Genomic DNA, 19,339 nt, shown 5'->3' with positions numbered 1-19,339 from the left:
TTCAAGAATCGAAATAAGCTTAACTAGGAGAGTCAATAATATCATCTGAATTCTAAGTTCCTAAAGATGCCAACATCTCTGAGTTTTAATGGACAGTGAGATGCCAAAACTATTCAGAAGCAAAAAGCTACTAAGTCCCGCTCATCTAATTGTAACTAAGCTTCATTTGAAACATAAAAATTTATTGTATCTTAATTTTTTTATCCTACTGTGTTTTTAGTTGATTGGGGACAAGCAATGGTTTAAGTTTGGTGTTGTGATTAGCGGATATTTTATACGCTTTTTGGCTTCACTTTCATAAAGTTTTTAGTAGTTTTGTTTAGTTTTTATTAAGTTTTTATAGGTTTTAGTGTTAAATTCACATTTTTGGATTATTATGAGTTTTTGTGTTTTTGTACAATTTCATGTAATTTCTTGCTGAAATTGAGGAGCTGGAGCAGAAGTCTGATTCAGAGATAGAGAAAGCACTGCAGATGTTGTCCAGATCTGACCTGCATACATTCGCAAGGGCTTTTCTAGAGCTACAGAAGTCCAAATAGAGCACTCTCAATGGCTATGAAAAGCTGCCTTCTAGAGCTTTCCAGAAATATATGATAGTCTATGCTTTGCTTTAGATTAAAAGGCCCAAAACGGGTGTCCAACGCCAGCTTCCTGCTCCTTTCCTGGCGTCCAGCAGCCAAAGAGAATAGACCAATGCACAAACGCCTAGAGAGGACCCCCTAGCTGGCGTTCCATGCCCAAGAGACCTCATAGTACGTGGATCTCATCAAAGCTCAATCTAAACACTCACCATGTGGGCCCCAGAAGTGGATTTTACCCTTACTAGTCATCTATTTAGTATTTAAGGGATTACCTTCGAACCTTTTACAATATCTTTGATTCCATTCAGCATCATTCACGTTTTACTTTGTGTTTTACCTTCAGTATGAGTTTCTAAACCTCCTAGGTTGAGGAGAAGAGCCCTACTGAGTCCTATGAATTAATAAAAGTTCTGTTGTTTCTCTTCGATCCGTGTTTGATTAATTCTAAGATGTATATTCGATCTTCATCGTGGTGAATAGGATGATCTAACAAATTAGATCTGTTCATCACATTAAGACGAATGTGCCTGATAAACACCCGCGTCTACTTGGGTTCAGAGTGCATCTTTCACCGGACAATGATGAACCAACAGCTATGTTTATACATCTCTCAGACGGCTAATCCACGACTTCGTTGGGGACTTCTCAAGACATCAGTTCAGCCAATTTCCGGGGAGAATAGGGTCTCTGTGGTAGAGGCTAGAACCCAAAGATGCAGCATTCTCTGATCCGGAAGATCCAACCTTGTCTATGGCATTTTGATTAGGATTAAACATTAGCATGTCCTCATGCTAAGCTCAAGAGAAGCTATAAAAGTGAAGAGGAATGGTAGAATGTATGAAATGCAACCTATCTGTATGAATGCAGCTAAATGCAAAATATTTTTACCTACTTGGTTAAAAGTAAACAAATCTTTTAAGAACAAATATAAACTGGATTTCACTAATTCAAATCACAAAATAAAGTACAAGTAAAATTGTAGAAGAAAATAGCTTATGAAAGCCGGGAACAAAGAATCGAGCATCGAACCCTCACCGGAAGTGTATACACTCTAATCACTCAAGTGTTTAAGGTTCGATCTCTCAATTCTCTACTAATCTTGCTTTCTAAGGCTTTCTCTTCATCTAACAATCAACAGAAATTTAATACACAAATACACATGTCAAGAGGTCTTTTAAGGGTTGTAATGAGGTTAGGGTCAAGGTAGGAATGTATTTGTCAAGTGGACTAAAATCTGAATCCTTAATTAACTTAAACTTTTCACCTAACTTAGACAATCCATGTAATCATAATACAACATGTAACTATCCATTAACCATGTTTTCCACATATTCATGCATTCTAATTTCAAGTACAGTACATATGCATTGCTTTCACTATTTACTTTAGGGCATTTTGTTCCCTTTTATTATTTGCTCTTTTTTCTTTTCTTTTTCTCCTTTATTTTTCTTTTCCTTATATATATATATATATATATATATATATATATATATATATATATATATTATTTTTCTCAATGCATATGATTAAATTATTGAATGCATGAATATGTCCTAAACATTTCTTTCACATTTTCAGAAAATTCTAACATACTCAATTCTCAAACCAAATGTCTCCAAACCCAATTTCTCCAAACTTAAATAATAAGCACTCTCACTAGTCTAAGCTAACTGGTGCGCAGAAATTGTGATTTACACTTTAATTATGTAAAATTCATCGCTCTTTCTTTCCCTGGTAATGGCGCCAAAAACATGATGCCAATACCATGGTTCACAACTTCGCACAACTAACCAGCAAGTGCACTGGGTCGTCCAAGTAATACCTTACGTGAGTAAGGGTCGAATCCCACGGAGATTGTTGGTATGAAGCAAGCTATGGTCACCTTGCAAATCTCAGTCAGGTAGGGTTAAATGTGATTGGATTAGATAATTAAAAGATAAACAATAAGGGATAGAAATACTTTTGTAAATCATTGGTGAGAATTTCAGATAAGCGTATGGAGATGCTTTCGTTCCTCTGAACCTTTGCTTTCCTGCTATCTTCATCCAATCAGTCTTACTCCTTTCCATGGCTGGCTTTATGTGATACATCACCATTGTCAATGGCTACTTTCGGTCTTCTCTCGGGAAAATGATCCAAATGCCCTGTCACGGCATGGCTAATCGTCTGGAGGCATCACCCTTGTCAATGGTTTCATCCTATCCTCTCAGTGAAAATGGTCAACGTACCCTGTCACATCACGGCTATTCATCTGTCGGTTCTCGATCATGCTGGAATAGGATTTACTATCCTTTTGCGTCTGTCACTACGCCCGGCAATCGTGAGTTTGAAGCTCGTCACAGTCATTCAATCATTGAATCCTACTTGGAATACCACAGACAAGGTTTAGACCTTCCGGATAATCTTGAATGCCGCCATCATTCTAGCTTGCACCACGAAGATTCTGGTTAAGAGATCTAAGAGATACTCATTCAGTCGAAGGTAGAACGGAAGTGGTTGTCAGGCACGCGTTCATAGGAAATGATGATGATTGTCACGTTCATCACATTCAGGTTGAAGAGCGAATGAATATCTTAGAAGTGAAATAAGATGAATTGAATAGAAAATAGTAGTACTTTGCATTAATCTTTGAGGAACAGCAGAGCTCTACACCTTAATCTATGGAGTGTAGAAACTCTACCGTTAAAAATACATAAGTGAAAGGTCCAGGCATGGCCGAATGGCCAGCCCCCTAAAACGTGATCATAGGATCAGAATACAATCCAGGATCCAGGATGTCTAATACAATAGTAAAATGTCCTATTTATAATAAACTAGCTACTAGGGTTTACAGAAGTAAGTAATTGATGCATAAATCCACTTCCGGGGCCCACTTGGTGTGTGCTTGGGCTGAGCTTGAGTGTTGCACGTGTAGAGGCCATTTGTGGAGTTGAACGCCAGTATTTGTGCCAGTTTGGGCGTTCAACTCTGGTTTTGAATCCTTTTCTGGCGCTGGACGCCAGAATTGGGCAGAGAGCTGGCGTTGAACGCCAGTTTGCGTCATCTATTCTTGGCCAAAGTATGGACTATTATATATTTCTGGAAATCCCTGGATGTCTACTTTCCAACGCAATTAGAAGCGCGCCATTTTGAGTTCTGTAGCTCCAGAAAATCCATCTTGAGTGCAGGGAGGTCAGAATCCAACAGCATCAGCAGTCCTTCTTCAACCTCTGAATCTGATTTCTGCTCAAGTCCCTCAATTTCAGCCAGAAATTACCTGAAATCACAGAAAAGCACACAAACTCATAGTAAAGTCCAGAAATGTGAATTTAACATAAAAACTAATGAAAACATCCCTAAAAGTAACTAGATCCTACTAAAAACATACTAAAAATAATGCCAAAAAGCGTATAAATTATTCGCTCATCACAACACCAAACTTAAATTGTTGCTTGTCCCCAAGCAACTGAAAATCAAATAGGATAAAAAGAAGAGAATATACTATAAATTCCAAACTATCAATGAAACAGAGCTTCAATCATATGAGCGGGACTTATAGCTTTTTGCCTCTTGAATAGTTTTGGCATCTCACTTTATCCATTGAAGTTCAGAATGATTGGCATCTATAGGAACTCAGAGTTTAGATAGTGTTATTGACTCTCCTAGTTCAGTATGATGATTCTTGAACACAACTATTTTATGAGTCTTGGCCGTGGCCCTAAGCACTTTGTTTTCCAGTATTACCACCAGATACATAAATGCCACAGACACATAATTGGGTGAACCTTTTCAGATTGTGACTTAGCTTTGCTAAAGTCCCAATTAGAGGTGTCCAGGGTTCTTAAGCACACTCTTTTTTTGCTTTGGACCTTGACTTTAACCGCTCAGTCTCAAGTTTTCACTTGACACCTACACGCCACAAGCACATGGTTAGGGACAGCTTGGTTTAGCCGCTTAGACCAGGATTTTATTCCTTTAGGCCCTCCTATCAACTGATGCTCAAAGCCTTGGGATCCTTTTTATTTGCCCTTGCCTTTTGGTTTTAAGGGTTATTGGCTTTTTGCTCTTGCCTCTTGGTTTTAAGAGCTTTTGGCTTTTTCTGCTTGCTTTTTCTTTTTCTTTCTATTTTTTTTCGCTATTTTTTTTTTCTGCAAGCTTTGTTCTTTGCTGCTTTTTCTTGCTTCAAGAATCATTTTTATGATTTTTCAGATTATCAAATAACATGTCTCCTAGTCATCATTCTTTTAAGAGCCAACATATTTAACATTCTTAAACAACAACTTCAAAAGACATATGCACTGTTCAAGCATACATTCAGAAAACGAGAAGCATTGTCACCACATCAATATAATTAAACTAAGTTCAAGGATAAATTCAAAACTCATGTACTTCTTGTTCTTTTGAATTAAAACATTTTTCATTTAAGAGAGGTGATGGATTCATAGGACATTCATAACTTTAAGACAAAGTTACTAACTACTAATGATCATGTAATGAAGACACAAACATAGATAAGCACATAACATAGAAAACGAAAAGCAGAAGAAATAAGAACAAGGAATGAATCCACCTTAGTGATGGTGGCGTTTCCTTCTTGAGGAACCAATGATGTCCTTGAGCTCTTCTATGTCTCTTCCTTGTCTTTGTTGCTCTTCCTTCATTGCTTTTTGATCTTCTCTTATTTCATGGAGCATGATGGAGTGCTCTTGATGTTCCACCCTTAATTGTCCCATGTTGGCACTTAATTCTCCTAGGGAGGTGTTGATTTGCTCCCAATAGTTTTGTGGAGGAAAATGCATTTGAGGCATCTCCGGGATCTCATGGTGATGAGCTTCCTGCGCCTCTTGAGCTCCATGAATGGGCTCTCTTGCTTGCTCCATCTTTTTCTTAGTGATGGGCTTCTCTTACTTAATAGGAATGTCTCCTTCTATGAAAGCTCCAGCTGAGTAACATAGATGGCAGATAAGATGAGGAAAAGCTAGCCTTGCCATGGGGGATGACTTTTCGGCTATTTTGTAGAGTTCATTAGAGATGACTTCATGAACTTCTATTTCCTCTCCAATCATAATGCTATGAATCATGATGGCCCGATCCACAGTAACTTCAGATCGGTTGCTAGTGGGAATGATTGAGCATTGAATGAACTCCAACCATCCTCTAGCCACAGGCTTGAGGTCCAATCTTCTTAGTTGAACCAGCTTGCCTTTGGAGTCAATCTTCCATTGAGCTCCTTCCACACATATGTCCATAAGAACTTGGTCCAACCTTTGATTAAAGTTGACCCTTCTAGTGTAGGGGCGTTCATCACCTTGCATCATGGGCAAGTTAAACGCCAACCTCACATTCTCCGGACTAAAATCTAAGTATTTCCCCCGAACCATTGTAACGTAGTTCTTTGGATCCGGGTTCTTACTTTGATCATGGTTCTTGGTGATCCATGCATTGGCATAGAACTCTTGAACCATTAGGATGCCGACTTTTTGGATGGGATTTGTTAGAACTTCCCAACCTCTTCTTTGAATTTCATGTCGGATCTCCGGATACTCATTTCTTTTGAGTTTGAAAGGGACCTCGGGGATCACCTTCTTCTTGGCCACAACATCATAGAAGTGGTCTTGATGGGCTTTGGAGATGAACCTTTCCATCTCCCATGACTCGGAGGTGGAAGCTTTTGTCTTCCCTTTCCCCTTTCTAGAGGATTCTCCGGTCTTAGGTGCCATCAATGGTAATGGAAAAACAAAAAGCTTATGCTTTTACCACACCAAACTTAGAATATTGCTCGCCTCGAGCAATAAAAAAAAAGAATAGAGGAAGAAGAAGAAGAAAATATGGAGAAGAGGGGTGAAGTGTGTTTCGGCCAAGTAGAAAGGAGAGGGTTGTGTTGTGTGAAAATGAGGAAGAATGGAGGGCTATATATAGGGGCGGGAGGGGGGTTAAGGTTCGGCCATTTAGGGTGGGTTTGGGTGGGAAATTGGTTTTGAATTTTGAAGGTAGGTGGAGTTTATGAGGTAGGTTTATGGGGAAGAGTGGATGGATGTGAGTGGTGAAGAGGTGATGGGGAAGAGAGATTGAGGTGATTGGTGAAGGGTTTTTGGGGAATGGTGTTTATGGGATTGCGTGAAAGAGAGTGGTGAGGGATGAGAAGAAGTGAGTGGAGGTAGGTGGGGATCCTGTGGGGTCCACAGATCCTGAGATGATCCTGTGGGGTCCATAGATCCTGAGGTGTTCAAGGATTTACACCCTTGCACCAAATTAGGCATGTAAAATGCCCTTGCACGCAACTCTGGGCGTTCAGTGCCAGGTTGGTGCCCATTTTGGGCGTTCAACGCCCATTTGTTGCCATTTCTGGCGTTGAACGCCAGAACCATGCTTGTTCTGGGCGTTCAGCGCCAGGATGCTGCCCATTTTGGGCGTTCAATGCCAGAACCATGCTCTGTTCTGGCGTTGAACGCCAGACAGATGCTCCTCCAGGGTGTGATTTTTCTTTTGTTATTTTTGATTGTTTTTGATTTTTTTGTTTATTTTGTGACTCCACATGATCATGAACCTATAAAGACATATAACTAAGAAAAATATAGTTAGATAAATAGAAATTGGGTTGCCTCCCAACAAGCGCTTCTTTAATGTCAATAGCTTGACAGTGGGCTCTCATGGAGCCTCACAGATGTGCAGAGCTTTGTTGAGACTCTCCAACACCAAACTTAGAGTTTGGTTGTGGCCTCCCAACACCAAACTTAGAGTTTGACTGTGGGGGCTTTGTTTGACTCTGCTTTGAGAGAAGCTTTTTATGCTTCCTCTCCATGGATGCAGAGAGAGATCCTTGAGTTGTAAACACAAGGTTGTCCTCATTCAATTGAAGGATTAATTCTCCTCTGTCCACATCAATCACAGCTCTTGCTGTGGCTAGGAAAGATCTTCCTAGGATGATGGATTCATCCTCTTCCATTCCAGTATCCAGGACTATGAAATCAGCAGGGATGTAAAGGCCTTCAACCTTTACTAACACGTCCTCTACTTGTCCATAAGCTTGTTTTCTTGAATTGTCTGCCATCTCTAATGAGATTTTAGCAGCTTGCACCTCATAGATTCCCAGTTTCTCTATTACAGATAGGGGCATGAGGTTTATTCCTGAACCAAGGTCACACAGAGCCTTAAAGATCATGGTGCCTATGGTACAAGGTATTATGAACTTTCCAGGATCCTGTTTCTTCTGAGGCAATGTCAGTTGATCTAGATCACTTAGTTCATTGGTGAACAAGGGAGGTTCATCTTCCCAAGTCTCAATACCAAATAATTTGGCATTCAGCTTCATGATTGCACCAAGAAACTTGGCAGTTTGCTCTTCAGTAACCTCCTCATTCTCTTCAGAAGAGGAATACTCATCAGAGCTCATGAATGGCATAAGGAGGTTTAATGGAATCTCTATGGTCTCTAGATGAGTCTCAGATTCCTTTTGTTCCTTAGAGGGAAGCTCCTTATATATCACTGGACGTCCCAGGAGGTCTTCCTCCTTGGGATTCACGTCCTCTCCTTCCCTTACAGGTTCGGCCATGGTGCTTATATCAATGGCCTTGCACTCTCCTTTTGGATTCTCTTCTGTATTGCTTGGGAGAGTACTAGGAGGGATTTCAGTGATCCTTTTACTCAGCTGGCCAACTTGTGCTTCCAAATTTTGAATGGAAGACCTTGTTTCATTCATGAAACTTGCAGTGGCCTTGGATAGATCAGAGACTAAGTTTGCGAAATTAGAGGTACTTTGTTCAGAGTTCTCTGTCTGTTGCTGAGTGGATGATGGAAAAGGCTTGCTATTGCTAAACCTGTTTCTTCCACCATTATTAAAGCCTTGTTGAGGCCTTTGATCCTTCCATGAGAGATTTGGATGATTTTTCCATGATGGATTATAGGTGTTTCCATATGGTTCACCCATGTAATTTACCTCTGCTATTGTAGGGTTCTCAGGATCGTAAGCTTCTTCTTCAGAAGATGCCTCTTGAGTACTGTTGGATACAGCTTGCATTCCATTCAAACTCTGAGAAATTATATTGACTTGCTGAGTCAGTATTTTGTTCTGAGCCAATATGGCATTCAGAGTATCAACTTCAAGAACTCCCTTCTTCATAGGCGTCCCATTACTCACAGGATTCCTCTCAGAAGTGTACATGAACTGGTTATTAGCAATCATGTCAATGAGTTCTTGAGCTTCTGCAGGCGTTTTCTTTAGGTGAATGGATCCACCTGCAAAAGTATCCAATGACATCTTAGATAACTCAGACAGACCATCATAGAATATATCCAGGATGGTCCATTCTGAAAGCATGTCAGAAGGACACTTTTTGGTCAACTATTTGTATCTTTCCCAAGCTTCATAGAGGGATTCACCTTCTTTCTGTCTGAAGGTTTGAACATCCACTCTAAGCTTGCTCAGCTTTTGAGGAGGAAAGAACTTGGCTAAGAAAGCCGTGACCAGCTTATCCCAAGAGTTCAGACTATCCTTAGGTTGAGAGTCCAACCATACTCTAGCTCTGTCTCTTACAGCAAAAGGGAAAAGCATGAGCCTGTAGACTTTAGAATCTACTCCATTAGTCTTAACAGTATCACATATCTGCAAGAATTCAGTTAAGAACTGAAAAGGATCTTCAGATGGAAGTCCATGAAACTTGCAGTTCTGCTGCATTAGAGAAACTAATTGAGGTTTCAGCTCAAAGTTGTTTGCTCCAATGGCAGGAATGGAGATGCTTCTTCCATGTAAATTGGAATTAGGTGCAGTAAAGTCACCAAGCATTCTCCTTGCATTATTATTATTTTCGGCTGCCATATCCTCTTCCTGTTTGATAATTTCTGACAGGTGCTTGCTGGTTTGTTGTAATTCAGCTTCTCTTAGTTTCTTCTTCAGAGTCCTTTCAGGTTCTGGATATTCTTGTCCTTGCTCCTGCTCATATGACAAAGAAGAGGGCACAGAATAATAATAATAGAGATCCTTTTTTTTTGAGTAAGGGAGAGATGTTAGTAGATGAATAAACAAATAGAAGGATATGAGAGAGAAGAAAATTTTCGAAAATAATTTTTGAAAAGGAGTTAGTGATTTTCGGAAATGGTTTTTGAAAAATGTTAGTAATTTTCGAAAATTTTTTTAAAATCAAAGATTAAAATAATTAGTTAATTAAAAAGAAATTTTTGAAAAAGGGGGAAGATATTTTCGAAAATAGAGAGAGAGAGTTAGTTAGGTAGTTTTGAAAAAGATAAGAAACAAACAAAAAGTTAGTTAGTTAGTTAGTTGAAACAATTTTTGAAAAGATAAGAAGTTAGGAAGTTAGAAAAGATATTTTGAAATCAAATTTTTGGAAAAGGTGAGATAAGAAGATATTTTTGAAAAGATATGATTGAAATTAGTTTTGAAAAAGATTTGATTTTTAAAATCACAATTGATGACTTGATTCACAAGAAATCACAAGATATGATTCTAAAACTCAAAGTTTGAATCTTTCTTAACAAGCAAGTAACAAACTTGAAATTTTTGAATCAAAACATTAATTGTTATTGTTATTTTCGAAAATTATGATATAAAATTAAGAAAAATATTTTTGAAAAATATTTTTGAATTTTCGAAAATAACTAAGAAAAATGAAAAAGATTTGATTTTTGAAAAAGATTTTGAAAAAGGTAAGATTTTTAAATTGAAAATTTGATTTGACTCATAAAAACAAATAGATTTTAAAAATTTTTGAAAAAGTCAAATCTAATTTTCGAAATTTTAAGAGAGAAAAAGGAAAAGATATTTTTTTTTTATTTTTGAATTTTTATAATGAGAGGAAAAACATGAAAATTATGCAATGCATGAAATTTTTAGATCAAAACAATGAATGCATGCAAGAATGCTATGAATGTCAAGATGAACACCAAGAACACTATGAAGATCATGATGAACATCAAGAACACATTTTTGAAAAATTTTTAATGCAAAGAAAACATGCAAGACACCAAACTTAGAATTCTTTAATGCTTAGGCACTAAGAATTCAAGAATGCATATGAAAAACAAGAAAAGACACAAAACATGCAAATGCAAAGATCAAACAAGAAGACTTACCAAGAACAACTTGAAGATCATGAAGAACACTATGAATGCATGAATTTTTTTCGAAAAATGCAAGATGCACATGCAATTGACACCAAACTTATAACATGACTCAAGACTCAAACAAGAAACACAAAATATTTTTGATTTTTTGATTTTCTAATTTTTTTTTGTATTTTTTTTCGAAAATTATTATGAAAAAGAAAAATAAGGATTCCAAAATTTTTAATATGAATTCCAGGAATCTTGCATTCTTAGTCTAAAGCTTCAGTCCAGGAATTAGACATGGCTCACTAGCCAGCCTAGCTTTCAATGAAAGCTCCGGTCCAAAACACTAGACATGGCTCAATGGCCAGCCAAGCTTCAGCAAACATAGATACCTCTCATGTATACAACAGCTGATATTTCATCCAACTTCATATACTTATGAGTGGAAGCCTCAGTCCAAAAGAATTTAGACATGACTTTACAGCCAGCCAGGCTTCACATGCTTCATGAAACACTAGAATTCATTCTTTAAAAATTTTGAATAAAATTATAAAATTTTTGAAAACATTTTATTTAAAAATTTTTTTTTTTTGAAAACAAAGGAGAAAATTTTTGAAAGATTTTTGAAAAATTTTTGAAAACTTTTTGAAAAGAAAACAAAAAGAAAATTACCTAATCTGAGCAACAGGATGAACCGTCAGTTGTCCAAACTCGAACAATCTCCGGCAACGGCGCCAAAAACTTGGTGCGCAGAAATTGTGATTTACACTTTAATTATGTAAAATTCATCGCTCTTTCTTTCCCTAGTAATGGCGCCAAAAAAACATGATGCCAATACCATGGTTCACAACTTCGCACAACTAACCAGCAAGTGCACTGGGTCGTCCAAGTAATACCTTACGTGAGTAAGGGTCGAATCCCACGGAGATTGTTGGTATGAAGCAAGCTATGGTCACCTTGCAAATCTCAGTCAGGTAGGGTTAAATGTGATTGGATTAGATAATTAAAAGATAAACAATAAGGGATAGAAATACTTATGTAAATCATTGGTGAGAATTTCAGATAAGCGTATGGAGATGCTTTCGTTCCTCTGAACCTCTGCTTTCCTGCTATCTTCATCCAATCAGTCTTACTCCTTTCCATGGCTGGCTTTATGTGATACATCACCATTGTCAATGGCTACTTTCGGTCTTCTCTCGGGAAAATGATCCAAATGCCCTGTCACGGCACGGCTAATCGTCTGGAGGCATCACCCTTGTCAATGGTTTCATCCTATCCTCTCAGTGAAAATGGTCAACGCACCCTGTCACAGCACGGCTATTCATCTGTCGGTTCTCGATCATGCTGGAATAGGATTTACTATCCTTTTGCGTCTGTCACTACGCCCTGCAATTGCGAGTTTGAAGCTCGTCACAGTCATTCAATCATTGAATCCTACTCGGAATACCACAGACAAGGTTTAGACCTTCCAGATTCTCTTGAATGCCGCCATCATTCTAGCTTACACCACGAAGATTCTAGTTAAGAGATCTAAGAGATACTCATTCAGTCGAAGGTAAAACGGAAGTGGTTGTCAGGCACGCGTTCATAGGAAATGATGATGATTGTCACGTTCATCACATTCAGGTTGAAGAGCGAATGAATATCTTAGAAGCGAAATAAGATGAATTGAATAGAAAACAGTAGTACTTTGCATTAATCTTTGAGGAACAGCAGAGCTCCACACCTTAATCTATGGAGTGTAGAAACTCTACCGTTAAAAATACATAAGTGAAAGGTCCAGGCATGGCCGAATGGCCAACCCCCTAAAACGTGATCACAGGATCAGAATACAATCCAGGATCCAGGATGTCTAATACAATAGTAAAATGTCCTATTTATAATAAACTAGCTACTAGGGTTTACAGAAGTAAGTAATTGATGCATAAATCCACTTCCGGGGCCCACTTGGTGTGTGCTTGGGCTGAGCTTGAGTGTTGCACGTGTAGAGGCCATTTGTGGAGTTGAACGCCAGTATTTGTGCCAGTGTGGGCGTTCAACTCTGGTTTTGGATCCTTTTCTGGCACTGGACGCCAGAATTGGGCAGAGAGCTGGCGTTGAACGCCAGTTTGCGTCATCTATTCTTGGCCAAAGTATAGACTATTATATAGTTCTGGAAAGCCCTGGATGTCTACTTTCCAACGCAATTGGAAGCGCGCCACTTTGAGTTCTGTAGCTCCAGAAAATCCATCTTGAGTGCAGGGAGGTCAGAATCCAACAGCATCAGCAGTCCTTCTTCAACCTCTGAATCTAATTTCTGCTCAAGTCCCTCAATTTCAGCCAGAAAATACCTGAAATCACAGAAAAGCACACAAACTCATAGTAAAGTCCAGAAATGTGAATTTAACATAAAAACTAATGAAAACATCCCTAAAAGTAACTAGATCCTACTAAAAACATACTAAAAATAATGCCAAAAAGCATATAAATTATCCGCTCATCACTAACCAAGGATTCAAATTAAGGACATTATTGTTTTCCGTTTAGAGTTAGTGATGAGCTAAAATAAAGAACAAAAGGGGTATAATAGGCTCAACATTGGTTTGCAAAGGATAATGAAAGGGTAAGGCCATATGGGTATGTAAGCTCAGTGAAACAAAGGCCTCAATCATATAAGTGCATGCATACATCAAACCATGGAAATATAGAATTAAGCAAGACAAAGATCACAATTTTAGAGAGAACAACACACACCAAAAATAAAATATTGGTTGATAAAATGCAACCAATCAAGTAGGCTCAAAATCTTATTGGTTTTGTATGTTCGAGCTCTAAACCATGTTCCAGTATAATATTTCTTCAAACAAGTTCAATACGAATTTTAATTCAAATTAGTGAAATGCTATAAAAAGTTTCTTGAGAAAGAAATTCGTTACTTCAACCAAGCAGTGGTAGAATATGCACAAAATCAAACAAATATGCAATCAAACATGCAAATGCAACAATGAACAAACAAAGAAAATAAAATATTGGTGTTGAAAAGAAAATAACTAACCCATGGAGATCGGTATCGACCTCCCCACACTTAAATATTGCACCGTCCTCGGTGCATGCTGAGATGTGCAAGTGGACGGGTTTCTCCAACTGACGCTTTTCTCTAAAGATTGTGCAGATGGACTTGTTTGTTGCCCCTTTGAGAAGCTTTCCCTTTTCCTTCTTCGGTGGCCATCCTGAAAGAAGAGAAAAAAGGAAGAAAGGTAATCCAAAAACAAAGATAGAAAACAAATAAAAGATGGTTGGGTTAATGCCAAATAGTGAGAGTCTCAGTTACATGGTAGCTACAACATGTAAGTGAGAAAACAGTAGAAGCGAATGGCATATCAATAGTGCAAAAATTACAACAATGGGAGAAGAGTGTGGGTAACGAAAGACAGTGCAAGTTCATGTCAATGCAAAAGGAATACAAGTATCATAAAAGATTGGCATTGATTTAAGTAATATTACCCAACAGTGTAGAACAAGTCACTAAGCACCAAAATAATACCAGAAAAGATACAACAGTTGAAAAAAAATTTAACACCAATGGAAAAATAATAAATTTAGAAAAGAAAATAAAAATATGCACAAATTTAAAATGCAATGAATGAAAGTATGCAGATAAATTGTGTAAAAATAGAATGAAAGTGAAGAATGATGAGAAGTTAAAGAGATGAAGAAAAAAGAAAGAAAGAAGGAAGAAGAAAGAATAAGAAAAGATAGAAGAAAGATAAGTAGGATTGGAGAAGAAAAGATAGGAATTTTGGCACTGATCTGGATAAACTGTGCGTCGCATGCGACGCGGACGCGTGGGACACGCGTTCACGTGGTTGGCGCTGTTTTCAGGTGACGCGGACGCGTGGGTTACGCGTTCGCGTGAAATGAACTATGCCAATGGCGCGAGAACAGCCTCGCGTACGCACAACTCTCTGTTTCATTCACATAATGCCAAAATTTAGGGTGACGCGTGCGCGTGGGTGATGCGCACGCGTGAATGGCCTATTTTTGAAAAATGACGTGGACGCGTGGGCCACGCGTTCACATGGTGAGGCTTGTGCTTCCAGCATCATTCCAGCCCCACTCCATCATAACTTACTGCCATATACCCATTTACGTCGAGTTCGCAGGGTCACGCGTGCGCGTGGGTGATGCGCAGGCGTGGGAGGCTATTTTTCAAAATGACGCAGATGCGTCAGCAACGCGTACGCGTGGGCGTGCTTGTGCCTAAGGCACGCCTCCAGCCACGCTTCCGCGTGACTCTCTGCTTCTTTTCTTCCTTGTTTCGAATGCACCTATGACGCGGATGTGTCAGCGACGCTTGCGCGTCGCGTGCGAAATTTTTTTTATACATAATGCAGACTACATGCATGAACACTAAGAAAAATAGAATAAAACAAAACTAAGAATAAAACAAAGTAAAATAAAATTGAGACTGAAAAAGAACAATCATACCATGGTGGGTTGTCTCCCACCTAGCACTTTTAGTTAAAGTCCTTAAGTTGGACATTTGGTGAGACCCCTTGTTATGCTGGCTTGTTTTTGAACTCGTCTTGAAATTTCCACCAATGCTTGGACTTCCAAAAAGCTCTATCAATACCAAGTAAATTCCTCAAGCTTTGATGGAGTTCTTCACAAGTTTTGAGCTCCCAAAATTGATCCTCATATATTCCCGGATCCCAAATCTTGATTCTACATCCGTCTTCAAGTTAATCATGATGATTCCATCCGGGTGGTAAGCAATCTGAATTCTCACTAAGGCATCCAAATAGCTTCCTAGACCCATACAATTCAGTATTCTTCCAACCATGATAATTCAGCCGTGAGCTTCCTACCACAATGAATCTAGGATTGTGTTGCCAACCACTAACCATCTCTCTCTTACTCTTATAGCCACAAAGAGCTCTAAGTTACCCATCCATCTCAAGTAAAGCATATTCAAGTGGGCTAATTAAGCTTAGAGATGAAAGATTTACCCACTTGAATGAAAGAATGGACGGTGATGGCTTTGGGGGAGAGGTCTCCAACAACTTTGGCAAGGTGATTTCCAGCTCTATTCCCTTGAACTCTTCCTTGAGAACTTCCACCTCCTTGCAAGCTTCTTCAATTTCAACCTCTTTCTCTTGGTAGCTTTCCTCCGATTCGATCTCTCTTTCATTGTTCACCAAGGGCATGGGAGGTTGTGCTTCTTCTTTAATCTCCATCTCAAGTTCAATGGGAGAGGATTCAAATGTAGATAAGAATTCATCAATGATTGAATCCATCTCTTGATCATCCCCTTCAAAGTCTTCAACCATGATATGCCTTGGAGGTTGTACACCCTCCTCAACATTAAATTCAAACTCCTTAGAAGGGGGCTCTATGACTGGGCTTTCCCATGGACGTTCCGCATCTCCTAAGTCTTCAACCATTTCTTCCTCTTCAACGATTACGGCTTCCTCCAATTGTTCCAATACAAAGTCATGCTGCTTACTGTCCACCGGAGTTTCTAGCTTCTTCTTCCTGCTACGTTCTTCATTAGATTCTCCACATGAAGCCATGGGGTTCCTTGAGTGTCTGAACGTCGGAAAGCTAATTAATTTATCGCTTGTTCCAATTGATGAAGGGTTGCATGAAATTGATCTACTGTTTCCTTGAGGCGATCCTGTGATTCTTGGGTCGATGGATATGGACATGGTGCATATGGAAGTGGTGGTTCTTGGGGGTAATTGGGTTAGAATTGGGGTGGATAGGAGTTGGGGTCATATGGAGGTGAATGGTGTAAAGGGACTTGTGAGTTTAGTGGTTCAAAGGTATGTTGGGGAGGTGGTTCATAAGTATATGGTGGGGCTTGTTGGTAACTACAAGGGGCCCACCATATTCATCATCTTGGTACGCTCTCTGGAATGGCTCTTGACCATAGTAATTTGGTGGAGGTGATTTGTCACGAAGGGGTCCACCATGACTATTGTCTTGGCATGCATTGTAGAATGGTCGTTGTCTATTGTATCTTGGAAGGTGTTGTTGCCGAAAGGGTTGATCAGATCCTCGTGGCTCCTTCCATCTGTGATTGTTTCAACCTTGATGCATGTTCCTGTTATAGCTTCCATTCCTTTCAAAAAAATTAGAACCAAACTCAAAGCGACGGGGGTGAGAATTCATAGTAGCTAATGAAAACTAAAAACAAAAATAAAAACAAATAAACAAGCAAAATAAAATATTTACAGTAACCAATAATAAGGCACACGTTTGCAATTCCCCGGCAACGGCGCTATTTTTGACGATTGGATTTCTGTCAGTAAAGAATTTTCACAAATAAAGTCCCGTTGTAAGTATAGTTTCTAAACCAACAGAGAATCCTTTCATACAAAAGTTTTGGTTGTCACTTAAGCAAACCCAATAAAATTGATAACCGAAGTATTGAAACCCCGGGTCATCTCTCAAGGAATTGTAGGGAAGTATGATTTATTATTGGTTATGGAAAAAAGGTATATTTTTGGGTTTTTGAAATAAGGAACAGGAAAATAAACTGGCAATAAAGTAAATTAATTATTATGAAAACTAGTGCAGGGTATAAGAACTAGAAATCCCATCCCATTTATCCTTATCAGGTGTGATGAGAATTGTTTATTTCTCCCACTTAGTTAACCCTTACTAAATAAAGGAAAGTCAAGTGGACTAATTAATTTAATTCCTCAAGTCCTAGTCAACTCCTGTGGAAAGACTAGCTTTAGAGGGATCCAAATCAATCAGCAAATCCCAATTTTCAATCAACAGCTGAGTTTGATAACTCAAGTGTCACCAATTACTCAACCAAAGCAAAGGGGGAAAAATCTAAATTATTTATATTAAATAGAAGAAAGCAATCATAAATCTGAAATACCTCAAATTGCATTAAATAGAATATTCAAATCTAACATGAAGAGTTCATAAGCCAATTTGGCAACATAAGTATTAGCAAGTGAAATAGAGTAACTAAAGTAATAGAGTAAATAAAAGTAGAAGAAAAACTAAATTAAAGGAACATTGAACCTGGAATGAAGAAGAAGTAAACCATAAACCTAAAACTAAGAGAAATCCTAATCCTAAAAACCTAAGAGAGAGGAGAGAGCCTCTCTCTCTCTAAAACTACATCTAAAACCTAAAATTATGAATAATGAATGTTGTCCAACGAATGGATGGATTCTCCCACCTTATAGCCTCTAATCTGTGTTTTCTGGACCGAAAACTAGGTCAGAAACAGCCCAGAAATTGCCCCCAGCAATTTCTGGTATGTACAGGTCGCTGCAAAGTCACGCGTACGCGTGGATTGAGTTTTTGTCAGGTCACGCATGCACGTGATCTACGCGTGCGCGTTACCTATCTTCGGGGCAGCTATGGCAAATTATATATCATTGTGAAGCCCTGGATGTTATATTTCCAACACAACTATAACCGCGTCATTTGGACTTTTGTAGCTCAAGTTATGATCGATTTAGTACCAAGAGGTCAGGCTGGACAGCTTTAGCAGTTCCTTCAGTTTCTTGTATTCCTTCCACTTTTGCATGCTTCCTTTCCATCCTCTAAGCCATTCCTGCCCTATAAAGCCTGAAATCACTTAACACACATATCAAGGCATCAAATAGTGATAAGAGGGAATTAATTTTTGGTAATTTAAAGGCTTGGAAAGCAAGTTTCCAATTATAGAACAAAATTAGGAAGGAAAATATAAAACCATGCAATTTATATGAATAAGTGAGTAAAGAATTGATATAGACCACTCAATTGAGCATAAGATAAACTATAAAATAATGGTTTATCAAGGATCATTAAGGAGAATGGACTGTACGCGCTTCACCCTCAAGCAAAGATGGATCCACACTAACCCTAGGGTTCAGATCTGGAGGAGTATTGGCAACTGCTCAAACCAGTGTCAATCACATACAACTTGCCATTGAAGAAATCACTCACAAGCAAAGAGAGTAGTAATACTAGTGTTAATTCAGAAAGATAAAGCAACTTCAATCCTTAACCCTATTCCTATCAGTATTTTCTACCTCTTTTTCTTTATTCCACATTAAATAGTTTCTCTTTATGAATGAAAATCCAATAACCTTTTGATCTGCCTGATTAAGACCTGCAAGATAACCATAGCTTGCTTCAAACCACAATCCTCGTGGGATCGATCCTGACTCGCTCAGGTATTACTTGGACGGCCCAATGCACTTGCTGGTACTGCTGTACGAAAGTGTGGGGTTCGTACACACCACTTTTAAATTTTATGTACCATTGGGAGCACTACCTTCGAGAAAGCCCTATGTGATCTGGGTGCAAGCATAAATCTAATGTCCTTGTCTATGATGAAGAAGTTACAAATCCAAGAGGCACAATCCACAAGGATAGCATTACAAATGGCAGACAAATCTCTAAAGCCTGCATATGGATTAGTGGAGAATATCCTGGTCAAAGTGGGTAAGTTCTTCCTCCCAATAGATTTTGTAATTCTTGACATGTAGGAGGATGAAAATGCCTCCATAATTCTAGGAAGACCATTCCTAGCCACTGGGAGAACTCTGATTGATGTAGAAGTGGGCGAATTAGTGCTTAGAGTGCATGATGAGCAACTGGTCTTTCATGTCTTCAAAGATATGCATTCATCAGGTGAAGAGGAGAGGTGTATGCAGACTGGGCTTATTGATCCAAACCTTCAAGATCCCCCTGATGATGCACCACAGGATCTGTAGCTC

General features: G+C 38.7%; 1 non-coding gene across 1 annotated transcript; it reads left to right on the top strand.

The window, feature by feature from the left end:
* The first annotated feature begins 8,871 nt into the window (after positions 1-8,871).
* Positions 8,872-8,979, top strand: LOC112745612 (small nucleolar RNA R71). The gene has a single exon (XR_003173531.1). It is a non-coding gene; the product is annotated as a small nucleolar RNA R71 (small nucleolar RNA).
* The last annotated feature ends 10,360 nt before the right edge of the window (positions 8,980-19,339 follow it).

Source organism: Arachis hypogaea, chromosome 14 (assembly GCF_003086295.3).
Source record: "Arachis hypogaea cultivar Tifrunner chromosome 14, arahy.Tifrunner.gnm2.J5K5, whole genome shotgun sequence".
Taxonomy (NCBI): Eukaryota; Viridiplantae; Streptophyta; class Magnoliopsida; order Fabales; family Fabaceae; genus Arachis; species Arachis hypogaea.
Note: the sequence above shows the minus strand (reverse complement) of the source record. Positions and strands in the feature narration are given on the sequence as shown.